This window comes from Prionailurus bengalensis, chromosome F2, assembly GCF_016509475.1.
Source record: "Prionailurus bengalensis isolate Pbe53 chromosome F2, Fcat_Pben_1.1_paternal_pri, whole genome shotgun sequence".
NCBI lineage: Eukaryota > Metazoa > Chordata > Mammalia > Carnivora > Felidae > Prionailurus > Prionailurus bengalensis.
The window spans coordinates 8,850,875-8,866,254 of NC_057353.1; positions in this window are offsets into that span (position 1 = coordinate 8,850,875).

Here is a 15,380-nt window from a genome sequence, read left to right on the forward strand (position 1 = left end):
TGAATGAGAAAGGCACTCCAGGGTTAAACAGTTACCACAAAATTAGCTCCAGATTACAATGAAGCCAGAGAAAGAGGTAATATTTCCAAACACGGAGAAACACCATTATTCCTTTGTAACTCCAGGAGGCATAAAATGTGTACAGCCCAGCTCCAACGCCCCTGGGATGCCCAAGTCCTGTCCTCAAATTCACACAGGTCACAGAACTGGGATTCAATTGTAAATTAATTTCATGAGCTATGTCTCTAACCAAAGGATTCTGTTGGCTCTACTTTTTAGATTATTGCAGTTGTAATAGTTTGATTTTTACTTCCTCCCTTCCTGCCTTCCTTCCTTCCCTCCTCCCTCCCTCCCTCCCTCCCTCCCTTCCTCCTTCCCTTCCAACCTCCCTTCCTCCCTCTTCCTTCCTTCCTTCCTTCCTTCCTTCCTTCCTCCTTTCCTTTTCTTTTCCTTTCTTTTCTTTTCTTTCTTTCTTTCTTTCTTTCTTTCTTTCTTTCTTTCTTTCTTTCTTTCTTCTTCTTCTTCTTCTTCTTCTTCTTCTTCTTCTTCTTCTTCTTCTTTTCTTCCAGTAATTTCTCTATACTGGTGACTTTTTTGGTTCAACTTTCAAATGGCTTGTCACAGGATGCTGGGGTGAGTCAAAAGTACCACAGGGTTGAAGACAGAAGTACTTTTCCAAATTTAGGACATCATTTTTAGAGGATGGTTGGAATTGCTACTCTAAAATGTTCACCTTATTTACTGCGATAAAGTTGAGGTTATTTTTTTATATTTTTAGAAATGAGCAAGTCCTTTAAAAAGACATCTCATTTTGCTTTTTTATGTTTTCCAGAATACCATAAACATTTTTATAATTATTATTTTAAATTTCTCTAATATGGGAAAACACTAGTCTATTGAACTCTATAATGAGATGTTTTTATCTTTCTTCCTGGATGTATCTGTGAGGAGGCATTAACTTGGAAGGCAATTTGGTCTCATAAAAGGAGAGTGAAGGTAGGAAAGTAGACTGGCATTGGCCCTCTTGTCACGTGACTTTGGGCAAGGAATAGCAACTTCTTGGCCTCCCTTTTTACCATTCTTTTTATAAAAGAGAAGATAGCAAGTATGTATGCCTACTTATCTCACATAGATGAGAACTGTTTAGATAAAAATATTTTGACTATGGCAGCAATTCTTTAGTAAATTCTTGTTGATTCTGTGAAGGATTCAGAAGATGAAGTAGGGAAATATACCGATAAGTACATGGTTTTATCCTGAGCGTTAGTCTTTGTGTTCACTACAATGTTGATTTCTGATTTTTTTAAACTTATTTTCCTATTGAAGAATAATTGACATACAGTGTTGCATTTGTTTCAGATGTACAACTTAACTATTGGATATTTATATGCATTACAAAATGGTCAACACAGTAAGGCTAGTTACCATCTGCCACCATGCAAAGCTGCTACAATATTATTGACTATATTCTTTAAAACAAATTTTTTTTTACATTTATTTATTTTTGAGAGACAAAGAGAGACAGAGCACAAGTGGGGGAGGGCCAGAGAGAGAGTGAGACACAGAATCCAAAGCAGGTTCCAGGTTCTGAGCAGTCAGCACAGAGCCTGACGTGGCGCTCGAACTCACAAACCGTGAGATCATGACCTGAGCCAAAGTTGGACACCCAACCGATTGAGCCACCCAGACACCGCTATTATTGACTATATTCTATGTGTGGTACATTATATCTTGTGTCTTGTAGATTTTTGGTAAGTCAAAGGATGAGAAATTTGAGCAAGAACCCTTATAATCACTCTGGCTAGAGATCAGGCTGTCTATAAATTTTAATAGGGAATATTTACTCAAGGCATTAAATAAAGGTCAGAATACCAATATAATACTCCAGTAAAAAAATAAGGATTGTGATTTAACCAATGGTTATAAGTTTGCTTGCAGATTTATTTTTTTAGTGCTTATTTATTTTTAAGAGAGAGAGAAAGAGACAGAGCGTGAACAGGGGAGGAGCAGAGAGAGAGGGAGACACAGAATCCGAAGCAGGTTCCAGGCTCCGAGCTGTCAGTACAGAGCCTGACGCAGGGCTCAAACTCACAGACCGAGAGATCGTGACCTGAGCCGAAGTCGGACACTCTACCGACTGAGCCACCCAGGCGCCCCTCGCTTGCAGATTTATTTACCTTCTTGGTGCCTGAGAAATTCTGTGTGCCACAATCGCTGTTTATATGTCACACGTGTGGCATATCTGTTAAATCCATTTTATTGTGTATTCTCCTGACAGATGATTGACTATTTTTTTTCTGTTGTCTCTTTTTTTCTTCTTCTGTCTTCTTCTATGTGAACTATCTGTACTCTTCAAATATACTTAGTACTTTATAACTGTCATCTTATGAGTCATGATAGTGCACCCAGGAGACCTTCTGAGAGAATGTATTACCTGTTATTGGCAGAGAAAACGGGGCCAAGTGCGGGTCGGATCGGGAATCATCATGGAGACACTGAGCCAAAACTCCAGGGCCTTTTCACACCCAAAGAGGTGTTCAAACTGCTGCCTCGGCAGACGTTGCAGAGTTCTGAATTGACTAAGTGATCTTATAAATCTAGATTCGTCATAAGATTCTGTATTAACGAATACAGGGTGATATTTAACTTTTATGGAAGAACTGCATGACAACTCTATGAAATGAAGGTAAAAACATCAATAGAATGTGATTTTTTTAAAAAAAATTAAAGTATACAGAGATTGATCTTAAATCAAAATGTGCCATGTATGTAAATAGAGTCAATTATTTAGTTGTCATTTATGATATTATCGTCTTGTGGATTTAGTCGGATGTGTGGACCCAGAGCCAGAGAGTTTCTAAGTTTACAGCTAGCCCAGATTAGAAAGTATGGAGGGGGTGCAACTAACTGGGGCACAGTAGATAGGGGCATGATTTCGCGGTGATGGTGTCTGGTTTCTCCACATACTCAGGGTAACTGATGAGTTCACAAAGTTGTTTCTTTTTAATTTCCAAACACATGCACATTTGTCTTTCCCGCGATTCTCCCAGTCAAGTCCACACAAACTGATCTCTATGTTGCAACAATACTTGACATTGAAGGCACAACTGCCCTCCTAGCCCTTCTCTTTGTAGCAAAGCCACTCGCCCTGTGGCTAATGGACCTCAGGTGGCTCAAGGACAGTCCTCAGAAGCTCTGATGACTCTCTGGAATTGGGCGTGGAATTCTGCGTGGCGCATACGTGCATTCTTCCGTGGAAAGTCACTTTTGGGAAAAGATCTGTGTTCCTCCAAAATAAAGAAGCCCTACCTATCTATCTGTGCCTTTCATTTAAATATCAGAGAAAACCCAGATCATAAGTCTGTGAGCCCTACACCCTGCAATCTACACAGAAGAGATTCCCATGAGAAAAATCAATGAGAGCACTGAGCGAAACAAGCAAATGTTCGTTTAAATGCTAGGTCTATTTTAGCGATCAGATATAATTACAGAAATACTTACACCCGAAGGTCCCATTTGACTTACGTGAGGAACTCTCTGCTTTCGTCAGTGAATACCCAGTGACTTGCACAATGTCCACTAACTAAGAGAAGTAGGTGGGGCAAAAAGGAAACTAAGAATTTGGGGGAGGGGTATCAGGGTACCTTAGACAAGTTAAGACTGCCTGCCCTAGGTCCCAGTTATACTACAGGTCGTGAGTGACAAGTAACCAACTGTTCTGCAGAAAGTGGAGGCTGCTTTGTGTCTCAACTGGTCCCTGTAGGTAAATGTCTAGTTTGGGCGTGTGGACCACACGGCATCATTCCCAAGTGGTTACTCCGTGACTCTGAAAGCGAGTACCTGTGCAAAAACCCTGCAGAGTGCTAAGACAATTCACAACTTTTCATTAAAAACATGAGAAGTGAGGCGGTGGCTTTGGCTTTGAAACCCAGAATTGCTCAACTTAATGTGTGTGGAAAACCAACGCAGTTTTTTCTGTGCTGAAGATATGGCAGGTTCTTTTTCTCTCATCTTTTTTTTCTAACATTGCTATTTAATTCTTACCACGCCCTTATCTGGTAGATACAATTATGTACATGTGGGACAAACATGGACCCAGAAGACTGGTGACCTTGAGTCCTTTGGACAAGGTCTAGATTGGGACCATGGGAAATCAGTCAGCCACACTGCTGCCTCGCATGGGGTCGGGGTGAGTGTGATTGCGGTTCTGTCACTACGTTTTGGGGGGTTCCCGATCTCAGCCTATCAACTGAAGCTGCAGGCTCTGACTGCCTCTCAGTAATAATCTCAAACTTGGATGTAGAGGCAATGCTGTGAAAGTGAGCTCCTGAAAAGAAGTTGAATGGGAAGGAATAGAGTTTTACCACCAACTTTATATTCTCAGGCAAGAAGTATGACCAATGGTTGGTTTTGCTGTCTGGAAACAGAGAAATATCTAGCAGTTCTTTCATTGTTTAATTTCAGTGTTCAATAGTGACTGGAATATGATGGGAGGATTGTATCTTCTTCCCACTGCCCTGGTCTCCTCTGTCCCCCACAGGATTATTCTGTGCTTCCTTCAGAGCATCTATTCCTTAAACTTTTTTTTAAGTGTATTTATTTATTTATTATTATTTTTTTAATGTTTTTTTTTCAATGTTTTTATTTATTTTTGGGACAGAGAGAGACAGAGCATGAACGGGGGAGGGGCAGAGAGAGAGAGGGAGACACAGAATCGGAAACAGGCTCCAGGCTCTGAGCCATCAGCCCAGAGCCTGACGCGGGGCTCGAACTCACGGACCGCGAGATCGTGACCTGGCTGAAGTCGGACGCTTAACCGACTGCGCCACCCAGGCGCCCCTGTATTTATTTATTTTGAGAGAGAGAGAGAGTGCCAGCGGATAAGAGGCAGAGAGAGAGAGTGAGAGAGAGAGAATCTCAAGCAGGCTCCACACTGTCAGCAAAGAGCCCAACGTGGGGCTTGAACTCACAAACCCTGAGGACATGACCTGAGCTGAAATCAAGGGTCAGATGCTTAACGGACTGAGGCACCCAGGCGCCCCTAAATAAACATTTTTATTTGAACCTTCCTGTGTACAGGGCACCACATTCTATTAAATGCCACAGCCCCGTGTCACCAAATAGCTGATGGCCTGTCCCTGTGGAAGCATTGTGTCCTCAGGCAATAGCTGATATTTACAAAGTAGGAAGGAGATTCCCAGCCTTTTTTTCCCCTCCGTGCCTGAAAAGCTCATGTTCTTCTGGGCGAAGGAGGAACATTGTAGTTACTGTTAAACAATAAACTTTTTCCCCTGGGTTATGAAATGGACCTGTTAAGATTTTACACTTGATTTTATTGGCCAGGTGAAGGAGGATTGCTACTAATTAAAATGAGTGACACTATCTGCCAGATGCAGGGCTAAGGTCTTTATACGCTTTATTTGGGTGGCTTAAACAATAGAAATGTATTTGCTCCCAGTTCTGGGGGCTGCAAGTCTGAGATCCAGGCGTCAGCAAGGTCAGTTCCTTCCGATGGCGGTGAAGGATGGGCCTGCCCCAGGCCTCTCTCCTTGTCCTGTCGATGGCCACCTTCTCCCTGCGTCTTCACGTGGTCTTCCCATGTGTGTCTGTGCCCTAATCTCCCCTTCCTGTAAGGGTGCCAGTTGTTTGGGATTCGGGCCCACCCTCGTGACCTCATTTCAATTCAATCACCTCTATGAAGATCCAATCTACAAACTTGATAACGTTCTGAGGTACCGGGGATTAGGGTATCGATATTTGCGGGGTGGGGGACACAATTCATCCCATGACAGGTGCCGGAGGCCAGAGAGGTTTAATAACCCCCCTAAAATGATACAACTGGGAAGAGGTAAGAAGTTATACTGGCCACAATGACTGTACATGATCATATGTCTTCTGCCCTGTCGTCTTATTTAATTGGTGGAAAATCTACAAGGAGAAGCACAAGAGAACAGGAGAAGTGAGCTTTATATTTCCCTAGAGTTTAATTGCCTTGCAGTGTCATCAGGAGGGTGGACTGAGGAAAGTTTGGTGGAACATGACCGGTATTGGGGTGTCTGGGTGGCTCACTCAGTTAAGCGTCCAACTTAGGGTCAGGTCATGATCTCACGGTCCGTGGGTTCGAGCCCCGCATCGGCCTCTGTGCCAACAGCTCAGAGCCTGGAGCCTGCTTCAGATTCTGTGTCTCCCTCTCTCTCTACCCCTCCCCTGCTCACACACACACACACACACACACACACACACACGCTCTCTCTCTCTCAAAAATAAATAAACATAAAAAAAGAAAAAAAGAAAATGACCAGTGTTGATGCTTGTGTATGCCCACTGAATGCTGGCCATGTTAATAAGGTCTCAGTCCTTCAGGAACTCCCTGATTTCCAGGCAGCGTGCGTAACCTTATCCCAGCTTTCTCCTTTCTGCTTCACTTATTCCTCAAGCATTTATCGCACACCTACTCTGCTATGTTCAGATGTTAGGGGCGCGAGGCGGTGTGGGAGGACACCCCTGCCCTCACAGCCCTCGCTTCGCAGTGGGGCCAACGGGCATGCACTGTTATATGTAATCCCCTGTCAGCTGGCCAGAGAGCTCTAAAGAGAAGATAAAACAGGAGAAAGGGGGAGAAAGTGACGAGAGACCTGGAGATCTGAGACAAGTGCTCCAGACAGAAGAGCAAAAACGCCCCAGGTGGGATTGAGCTTGCTCCTTCAGGGAACAACAAGAAAGTGGGGGTGGCTGGGGCCCAGGGAACAAGGGAGGGGAGGGGGAGGGAGGCCAAAGGGACGCTGGCAGTCAGGATCTGCAAGGCCTGATAAACCAAGGTGAGGAGTTGGGATTTTCTTCTTAGTGTAACATGAAACCTTTGGAGGGGTGTGTTTGAAGGGGGACGATGAATGACCAGAAGATGCTGGGACGATGATTCTGGGAGCTCTGTGGAGAATGGACTAGGCTGGGGCTGGAGTGGAAGGAAACGGAAGCAGGGGGGCCCAGCTGGGGTCAGTCATTCACTGAGTCCATCAGTCAGTGTTATATGGGTAGATATGCGAGAGACAAGAATACCCCCCTGGAGTCTCAAATCCTGAGTTTTATTTCTGGCATGGCTATTGACTCAATGTTCTGTGATCAGGCCCTTCAAACCCTTTAGAGAGGCAAACGTGCATCATCCAGTAGTGAAAAAGTTGAAAGACGCCTGTACTTTCAGAATTGTGAGTTATAGGAGTTTGACACAGTGCAAGCTTCTGAGTAAGAGAATGGAGACACAGTCAGAGTATTATTTGTCTCCAGCGGGTGGAGCCGGCGTGGTCATTACATTTGCTCCAAAAGGTCACATCGAGGTAGAGAGAAGCACTTACCGCAGCTCATATGCTTTGCCCACAAAGGCGGCCTTCCTGTCTGGCTGAAAGCCCGGGGCCAAGGCCTCAGGCAACTGGGTGCAGCATCCACTCTGTTACAACTAATCCCTTGGTATCCTGTCTGGCTACTGGGGTTGGAAACTGCCTTCACTTTCCAGGCAGCCCCAGTGGCTGCTGTTTTCTGCAACCCAATTCTTTTCAAAGCTGAGGGCCAAGTCCCACAGAGCCGAGGCCAGGAAACACTAGCCACCTAAGCTTTAGGGAATCAAGGCGTCAAAGAACCTAACAATGTTGGCTTGTAGTGGTTCGCTTGGACCTGAGCCTCCCGAGAAAGATTCCTGTAAATGGCCTGGATATATATTTGGTTTCTCACTGCAAAAACATTCTAGGACATTGCCTCTGTTCAGGGCTCTCCTAAGCAGGCAGTAATTACGGGCAGTGGAAGGTAGTCACTGTATATATATATATATATATATATATATATATATATATACCTTTGCGAATCTGGCTCCCACTGGCGGAATTTTTTTTAACGCCCCCCAAAAGAAGATATGCATTTCTTGGCATTAACATTAACTTAAGCCTTTGAGGGACTGTCACAAAATGTGACTCTGGACAAATGAGAACAGTGTGATAGAAAATTCCGAAGTTTCCATGCAATTGTCTACACTGGAGGAGATGAGAGCAAGTTTCAGGTGCTGTTTACCTTCTTGATGGATTAAATCTGAATCAAAAGAAAACAGAAGACGTTAGTTACTTTAGAAATAAATTCTCTTACTAGAAAGGAGCTATTGTACTTAGGGCCTCAGATGGTATAAAAAGGAGAAAACACCCTGTAGATAACTTACTATATTCAAGGGTAGCGTTTCCTTTCCAAAACAAGAATGTAATCAATTTCAAAAAAAAAAAATTGCTTTGAGAGAGGAATATTCACAGTGGGAACACTTTTCATTGTATTCTATACCAGGAACATCAATTATTTTTCTCTCTGTTTGCTTTCACAATAACTTTCATAAGTTTGTTAGTCATCAGCCATAGTTTTGTTCTTTTTAAACTTTTATTTAAATTTAGTTACTTAACACACAGTGCAATATTGGTTTCAGGAGTAAATTCAGTGATTCATCACTCACATATAACACCCAGTGCTCATCAAAACCAGTATGCTCCTTAATGCCCATCACCCATCCGGTCCATCCCCGGCCCCCCCGCCCTCCACCAATCCTCAGTTTGTTCTCTATCTTTACGAGTCTCTTATGCATAAACCATATTTTGTTTTAAAAGGGTTCACTGCTTAGGGGTGCCTGGGTGGCTCAGTTGGTTGAACATCTGACTTCGGGTCAGGTCACGATCTCACAGTTCGTGGGTTTGAACCCCGCGTCGGGCTCTGTGCTGACAGCTCAGAGCCTTGAGCCTGCTTCGGATTCTTTGTCTCCCTCTCTCTCTGCCCCTCACCAACTCATGCTCTGTCTCTCTCTCTCTGTCAAAAATAAACACTAAAAAAAATTTTTTAAAGGGTTCACTGCTTAGAGGGGTGCCTGGGTGGTTTGTTTGGTTCAGCATCCAACTCCTGGTTTTGGCTCAGGTTGTTCTCACATAGTTAGTGAGTCTGAGTCCCATGTTGGGGCCTGCTTCGGATGCTCCCTCTCTCCTTCTCTCTCTGCCCCTCCCCCGCTCATGCTCGCTCACTCTCTCTCTCTCAAAGTAAATAAACTTGTAAAAAAAGGCTTTGCTTCTTTTGGGTCAGTCTTTTCTGGGTGTTCAACATGAATTGGAACAAATTTAGATATTTAGCATAACCAGAGAAATCAATACACGTAGAGGACCGTAAGTTTCTTGAGGCAGTGGAGGAAATAGTTCTAAAGGGGATGAGGAAATGCTACTTAAATGAACTTAGCTTTCAAGGTGCTACATGAAGAAGGAGGAGAGAATACAAGCAAAGTGTATAGAATATTACCCATTATGAGTTTCGCATCAGGGACAGGAAGGGATGGTTTAAATAGTTGATGTTGTAAAGATTGATTTTTGCAAGGTACCCGACATTTTCCTCGTTTCTTTCTTGTACATAAGCAGCTATAAAAATGAATTTGTGTTCTCTGAGCACACATTCATGTGCGGTGTGTATGTAATTTGGAAACATATTAGTAAGAACATAAAGTGAGCCCAAGTCTGGAATATTTATAAGTTATTTGCACTAGCAAGGGTGATACCTGCTGGGGCAAAGTACGTATTTCTCGGCATCGTCGAATTACATTTGTGCTTGTGTTCAAAGAAGGCGATCTGCTGAAGAGTCAGGTTTTGTTAAAAGTATTTTCCAAATTGCCTTAGCACATCAAAAGCCAGGCTTGGGTGACCTCCACCATAGCATTTCCAATACGTATGGAAAAGGTCTCCTAATCAGAGAGTTTCTGACATGTGCAGAGAAGATATATCCTTTATGACAGCTAACGTATGCGATCTGATTCTCTGGGATAAGCAGAAAATGTTCTGTAAAAAAGGAAGAAAAGTCCCAACCTCACAATTTCTAGCCCAAGACGGTTCAGGGGGAGGACGTCCGCAAAGGTGAGAGGCACACCTTGTCAGAACTTCTCTGGACAGGGGAGACGCATGTGGCAGGTTAAGAGGGATTCTGAGAAACTGAGGACTCGGGTCATTTTCATCTTCGGGAATCTCAGAGGAGGCCACCTGGCAAGAGCTCCCCACACTTACCTGGGGTGGTCACGGCAAGGTCAAGGTAGTCGATGAGAGAGGCGGGTAAGCTTGGTAAGCCAGAGAGAGGTTCACATTCCTTTTTCGAAGCCATCCTCAGTTTCCAGATGGAGTTAAGGCAGCTGTGGGTGACCACGGACACCCAAAAGAGGAAAAGCCGCACAGGCTGCTTGTGGGTGAAAACAAGGGCCTATCACTTGGCACTGGCCATGGGAAGGCTGGCCATGGGAAGGCGGGGCAGAGAGGCAGCAGAGGCCGGGGTCGGGAGCCCAAGCCAGGGTGACACGGAGCAAGGCGGAGTTAAGAGAGGTCTATGAGGCCCACAAGACAGAGTGAGAAGATGAAACCACAGGAAACACTAGCCCCCACCTGAGGCTCATATGCCAGCAGGATGCCCCCCAGTGGGTCCTGAGTCACTCACCACCTGCAGCGCAGGGAGTGACCCGGGCCAGAGATTGGCGAAGAATCATGCTGGGGTTTGAGTGTGCTTTTCTCCTTTATCGTTCAGTCGTGTGTAGCACACACCTCTCTGTGCGCCCGGGCTATGGTGGGGAGAGGTGGGTGTGGTGGGGAAAGAGCTCAGGCATTGAATATGGTTTTACCTAAAGAAGCATTATTTGTGGGGCGCCCGGGTGGCTCAGTCGGTTAAGCGTCCAATTTCGGCTCAGGTCATGATCTCACAGTTCGTGAGTTCGAGCCCCGCGTCAGGCTCTGTGCTGACAGCTCAGGGTCTGGAGCCTACTTCAGATTCTGTGCCTCCCTCTCTCTCTGCCCCATCCCCACTCATGCTCTGTCTCTCTCTGTCTTCAAAATAAATAAGACATTAAAAAAAAATTTAAAAAAAGAAACATTATTTGTGGGGCGCCTGGGTGGCTCAGTGGGTGCGCGTCCAACTTTTGATTTTGGCTCAGGTTTGGCTCACAATTTGAGCCCCCTATCGGGCTCTGTGCTGACAGTGTGGAGCCTGCTTGGGGTTCTCTCTCTCCCCTGTCTTGCTACCCCTATCCTGCTCACACACTCGCTCTCTCAAAATCAATAAATAAACTAAAAAAGAAAAAAAAAGAAGAAAAATTATTTGTTTAATGTATCAGTCCTGGCTTAGGAGAAAGACTGAGATAGTCACAAAAAAATAATCTACTTTTTAGTTTAGGTTTTCTTTGTTTTTGTTTTTGTTTTTTTTTAACGTATGACTCTGGTTTAACAAAAGTGGGACCTGATACCAAGTAAAATAGAGCTGGCCAAAGATGTGTCTCGTGTTTATTTTCAAGGTTGGTTTGGGCCTCGTGATCATGCGAGAGGGGAGTGGGCCACAAGTGAGTCTTTGATGGTCCATGATGAAGCCTACAACTCTACACAGGAGACCTGCAAAAAAAATCTTACACCGCCTATTTGAGTCTATGCGTCTGGGGGGCAGAATCTCTTATGTGGTGGCAGATTGTCAAGAGCCTATAAGACTAACACAATTAAAAACCATTTTCCAACACACCCATCTTTCACTCCAATCTAAGTTCAGCCATTTCTTCCCTAGAAGATCTTGTCACAGGACATCTCTGGATTGGAACCAAGAACAGTAGCCTGACCCATGGGACGAAGAGGTGATAGCGAGCTGGTCTGTAGAGATCTTGTGAGGTCACGACCTTTGGAATTATTCCAGATATCCCGGAAGCCTATTAGGTGGAGGTAGAATGCTTACTCTCACCCCGAACACACTGGCCAATGCCAAGTCCAAAGTGAATACGTGGGGTTAAATTCATGATACGGGGATGATCTCAAGGATGGAAGTAACGGAGTAACTGACAAGAAATTCCTCCTTCTGCCTAGTTACTGTGGTCATTCTGAACTCTATGGGGAGTGGCTAATTATGAATGTCTGGAGACCTAAGTAAAGGGATAAAGGTATAGATTTGAGTGTTTTAACTCAAGACACTGGGTTTTTGGACCCAAGTGAATGACACTGAAATAGGCAGTCAAGAGCCACTTGTCTGTTAGGTTGAGAAGCATTGACACACTGTCTTGAGGTTGCTGAGTTCTCGGCCAGTTTTTCCACCTGTGTTTTTCAAGCCCTGCCAGTCTGAGGATAGAAGAATAATAGCCATTAACGAGAGTTTCTTCAATGTCACTCCCACCTGCTTTGTAGGCATGCTGGAAAAATTGGTTTGCAAGTGAAAATACATAAACCGTGCCTTGTGGTATTCCCATCCTGTGCAGTTCCCACCCCACGGTGAATCTAAGTTGACCTTCTGGCTTATTTGAACCCATAGAATGCAGCGGAAGGGATGCTATGCCTGCTCCAAACCTGACCCTTACCAGGCCTCAACAACCCTGCTTTTCTTTGGGGGACCATGAGCTGTAGCATAAGAAGACCAGCTATGGTTCTGGAGACAATGAGGAAGGACCACTACGAGGGGCTTTGAGCAGAGGGAGAGGACTTGAGATTTGCACGAAGGAAGTGAGAGATTCCACCATCCCAGCACGCAGCCAAGTTCAGCCTGTTGGCATCCATGCCTATGCCCAAGACCAGGGAGCGAAACCATCCGAGACCCTCCATCCCACCAGCTCTCTGAATGCATCACATAGGAGATCAAGCCAAACAAGCGAAACCACCATCACCTGAGCCCCAATCAAGCAGAGAATTACGAGAAATGATACAGTAGGTGTAGTTCAGGCCACTGGGCTGTATGTGGTTTGTTATTCATCAACAAATAACTAAACTAGAACCATCTCTTTGGGTCCCAGGAAGCCCACATGATCATTAAACACAATCACAGGCTCTTTGTTTGGGCCACTAAATTTTAATATGGTTTGTTAGGCAACAGTAGTTACATTGAACTGAAATCAAGGATAATTGGTTCCCAGTTTTCACTCGGTCCTTAAGACTCAGGCACCCATCCCTGGAGTCTGGGCCAGGAGTCAAATCTCAGCCAAGCCTGCAGAATCACCTCTGTCTTCACGCACTCACCTACTGTCTGTCACCCAAGCTTGTTTACCATGACGCTTTTTTAGTGTTAGTTCTCCCCGTAGTTGGCTGGTCGGCAATCAATATATGGAGACGCCCGGTGACCTCCCCTCACCCATCCTCTAGTTGTACCCAGACGTGCTTGAGTGTAGAGTGAACACCACTGAAATTTCAGCCGAGGCCTCTGTGGTAGAAAGCTTGATATCTTAAGGAAGAATTATTTTGAAAGGATAATTAAAAAAAAAAAAAAATTCCTAGGAGTCCAAATAAGGATGAGGGTTTCCAGAAGGCCTTAAATTCATGTAATCCATCATCTGAAGTTTTTCCCCTTTGGTGACTGCTTGTCAAATAGCACATTAGAAATCAGCAGGCATTCTCTCTAATGTTCCTGTTGAGTGGCTATGAAATCACAGATGACAGACGGCTGGCCACCTCTGAGCAGACACTCGGTGGTGTTTAGGCAGCAAACCCCAGTTGACCTCAGAACTTCGAGGTGGCTCAAATAAATGGAGTCGTGATATTAGAAGAATTTTTTTTAAACTTACAGTAAATTGGCTGCACTGACCCTGTTCTTCAGAAGGATTTTTGTAAGAAATTGTTCCAGCTCATGGAAATAACTGTTACCTCTTCTTTTTGGGATTGGCTCGTCCTGACTGCATTTGCATGGAAATCCCAGACCTTTAAGGAAAATTTCCCATCTTTTGTTGTTGTTGTTCCAACCTGCCGGCTTTGGCAAATAGGTCTTTTGCAAAAGCGCCACTTTGACTAAAACAAATGGGGTTTGAGTTAAGAGTTTAAGTTAAGCAACTTGAATTTAATAAGAAAACTGCTTAGCTGAGATATGAAGTCATAGCAGTTGTCCCTGTATTTCCTTTGATAGAAATACTAATATTTTCTATATTAATGAACTCATGATCTCTATTTACAAATGGGTCTAGGGGCAGCTGGCTGGCTCAGTCAGTAGAGCATGTGACTCTTGGTCCCAGGGTTGTGAGTTCGAGCCCCACATTGGGTGTAGAGCTCATTAAAAGTTTTTTAAAAATGAAATGTATCTATCATAGGCTTTCAAAAGTGACCGTATGTCTAATGGACTTCCTCAACATTTTTAATCAAATATAGCTAAATGAAGAAAAGAAATAAAAAGGGAATGGACTGCCTTTTATTGAACATCAGGGTTTTTACGGGGTTATAATGCAAACAAGCTAGCACAGACTAGTTCTTTTTCCCACTGCCCATCACACCCAAGAAAAATCACGCACATGAAATTCAGCAGGTCAATTAACAAGAACAGAAGGAATGTCTTTAAGATCCAAAGGGAGGATAAACTAAATTCCTTATTTGTGTTCATGAGAAATTAAGAAAAAAATTTTTCTCACATTTTAGATCTACCACAGAGTTCTGGTGGTTTCTACCCTGTGTCTCCATACTGCTGGTCCTCAAGGGCACTGGACAGTGTTAGGGAGACGGGTGCCAAGTAAAGGCCCAGCAGTGTGAACTCCGGGTTCTAACACTACCCCTGACCACGGTTTTCACATGAAATGATGCCATTAGGAACCTGTCAGGGCCTGGGTTGCCCTTTGACTTTCCTCCAGTTCCCCTGTTGGCTCTGGCCTTGTTTTCTTTCTGAGCCTAGAATACACTTGTCTGTGGGCCTCCAGCAACATTTTGTTGAGTCTGCCCCATACATATTTGTATGGCCCACACATCCCACGCACATCATCTCATGAATCAGAGAGTAACAAACCAAAAGAGTCTTAATCCTTAAGTTATATTTCTTGCTGCTGTTTTGTGACTTATCGTGAGTCTGTGCAGTATATTTTTTGTTTAGTTTGTTGGATTGCGTTTTATCCCATTGATCAGCATTGCTGCATTTATGTGCAAAATGATCTGAAGATTTTACCTTTTAAAAAAATGTGGTCATGATACATGGCACTCATTTTGTCCCCAGAGCCAATCTTCCCTCAGTAGTCAAAACAGCAAGTGGTTTCATCTTTCATGTTTCATAGAAGAATTCCAGCTGTTTCTGATGTGGGCTTCATATCCTCTTGCAAATACTACCGATGTTTTGTTTCTGGTACTTTTTACGAACCGCATAATTTCTTTCCTCCCTCCCTTTCTTCTTCTCTTCCTTTCTTTCCTTCCTTCTGGCTCCTTTTTCTGCAACAGCTTTGACATATCTAAATTTGATTACAAAAAATACCCCAAAGAGTCGTTCCCCATTACCTCTTTCCCACAATGAAGTTGCCTTTAAAATGGCCTCCTCCCCAAAACGTGCCATCCATCCCCAAAACTCAGTCTTCTGTGATGTATTAAATGCAACTTCGTTCAGATTTCCGCTTGGGATGAGTTTGTATGAATCGTACTAGTGGA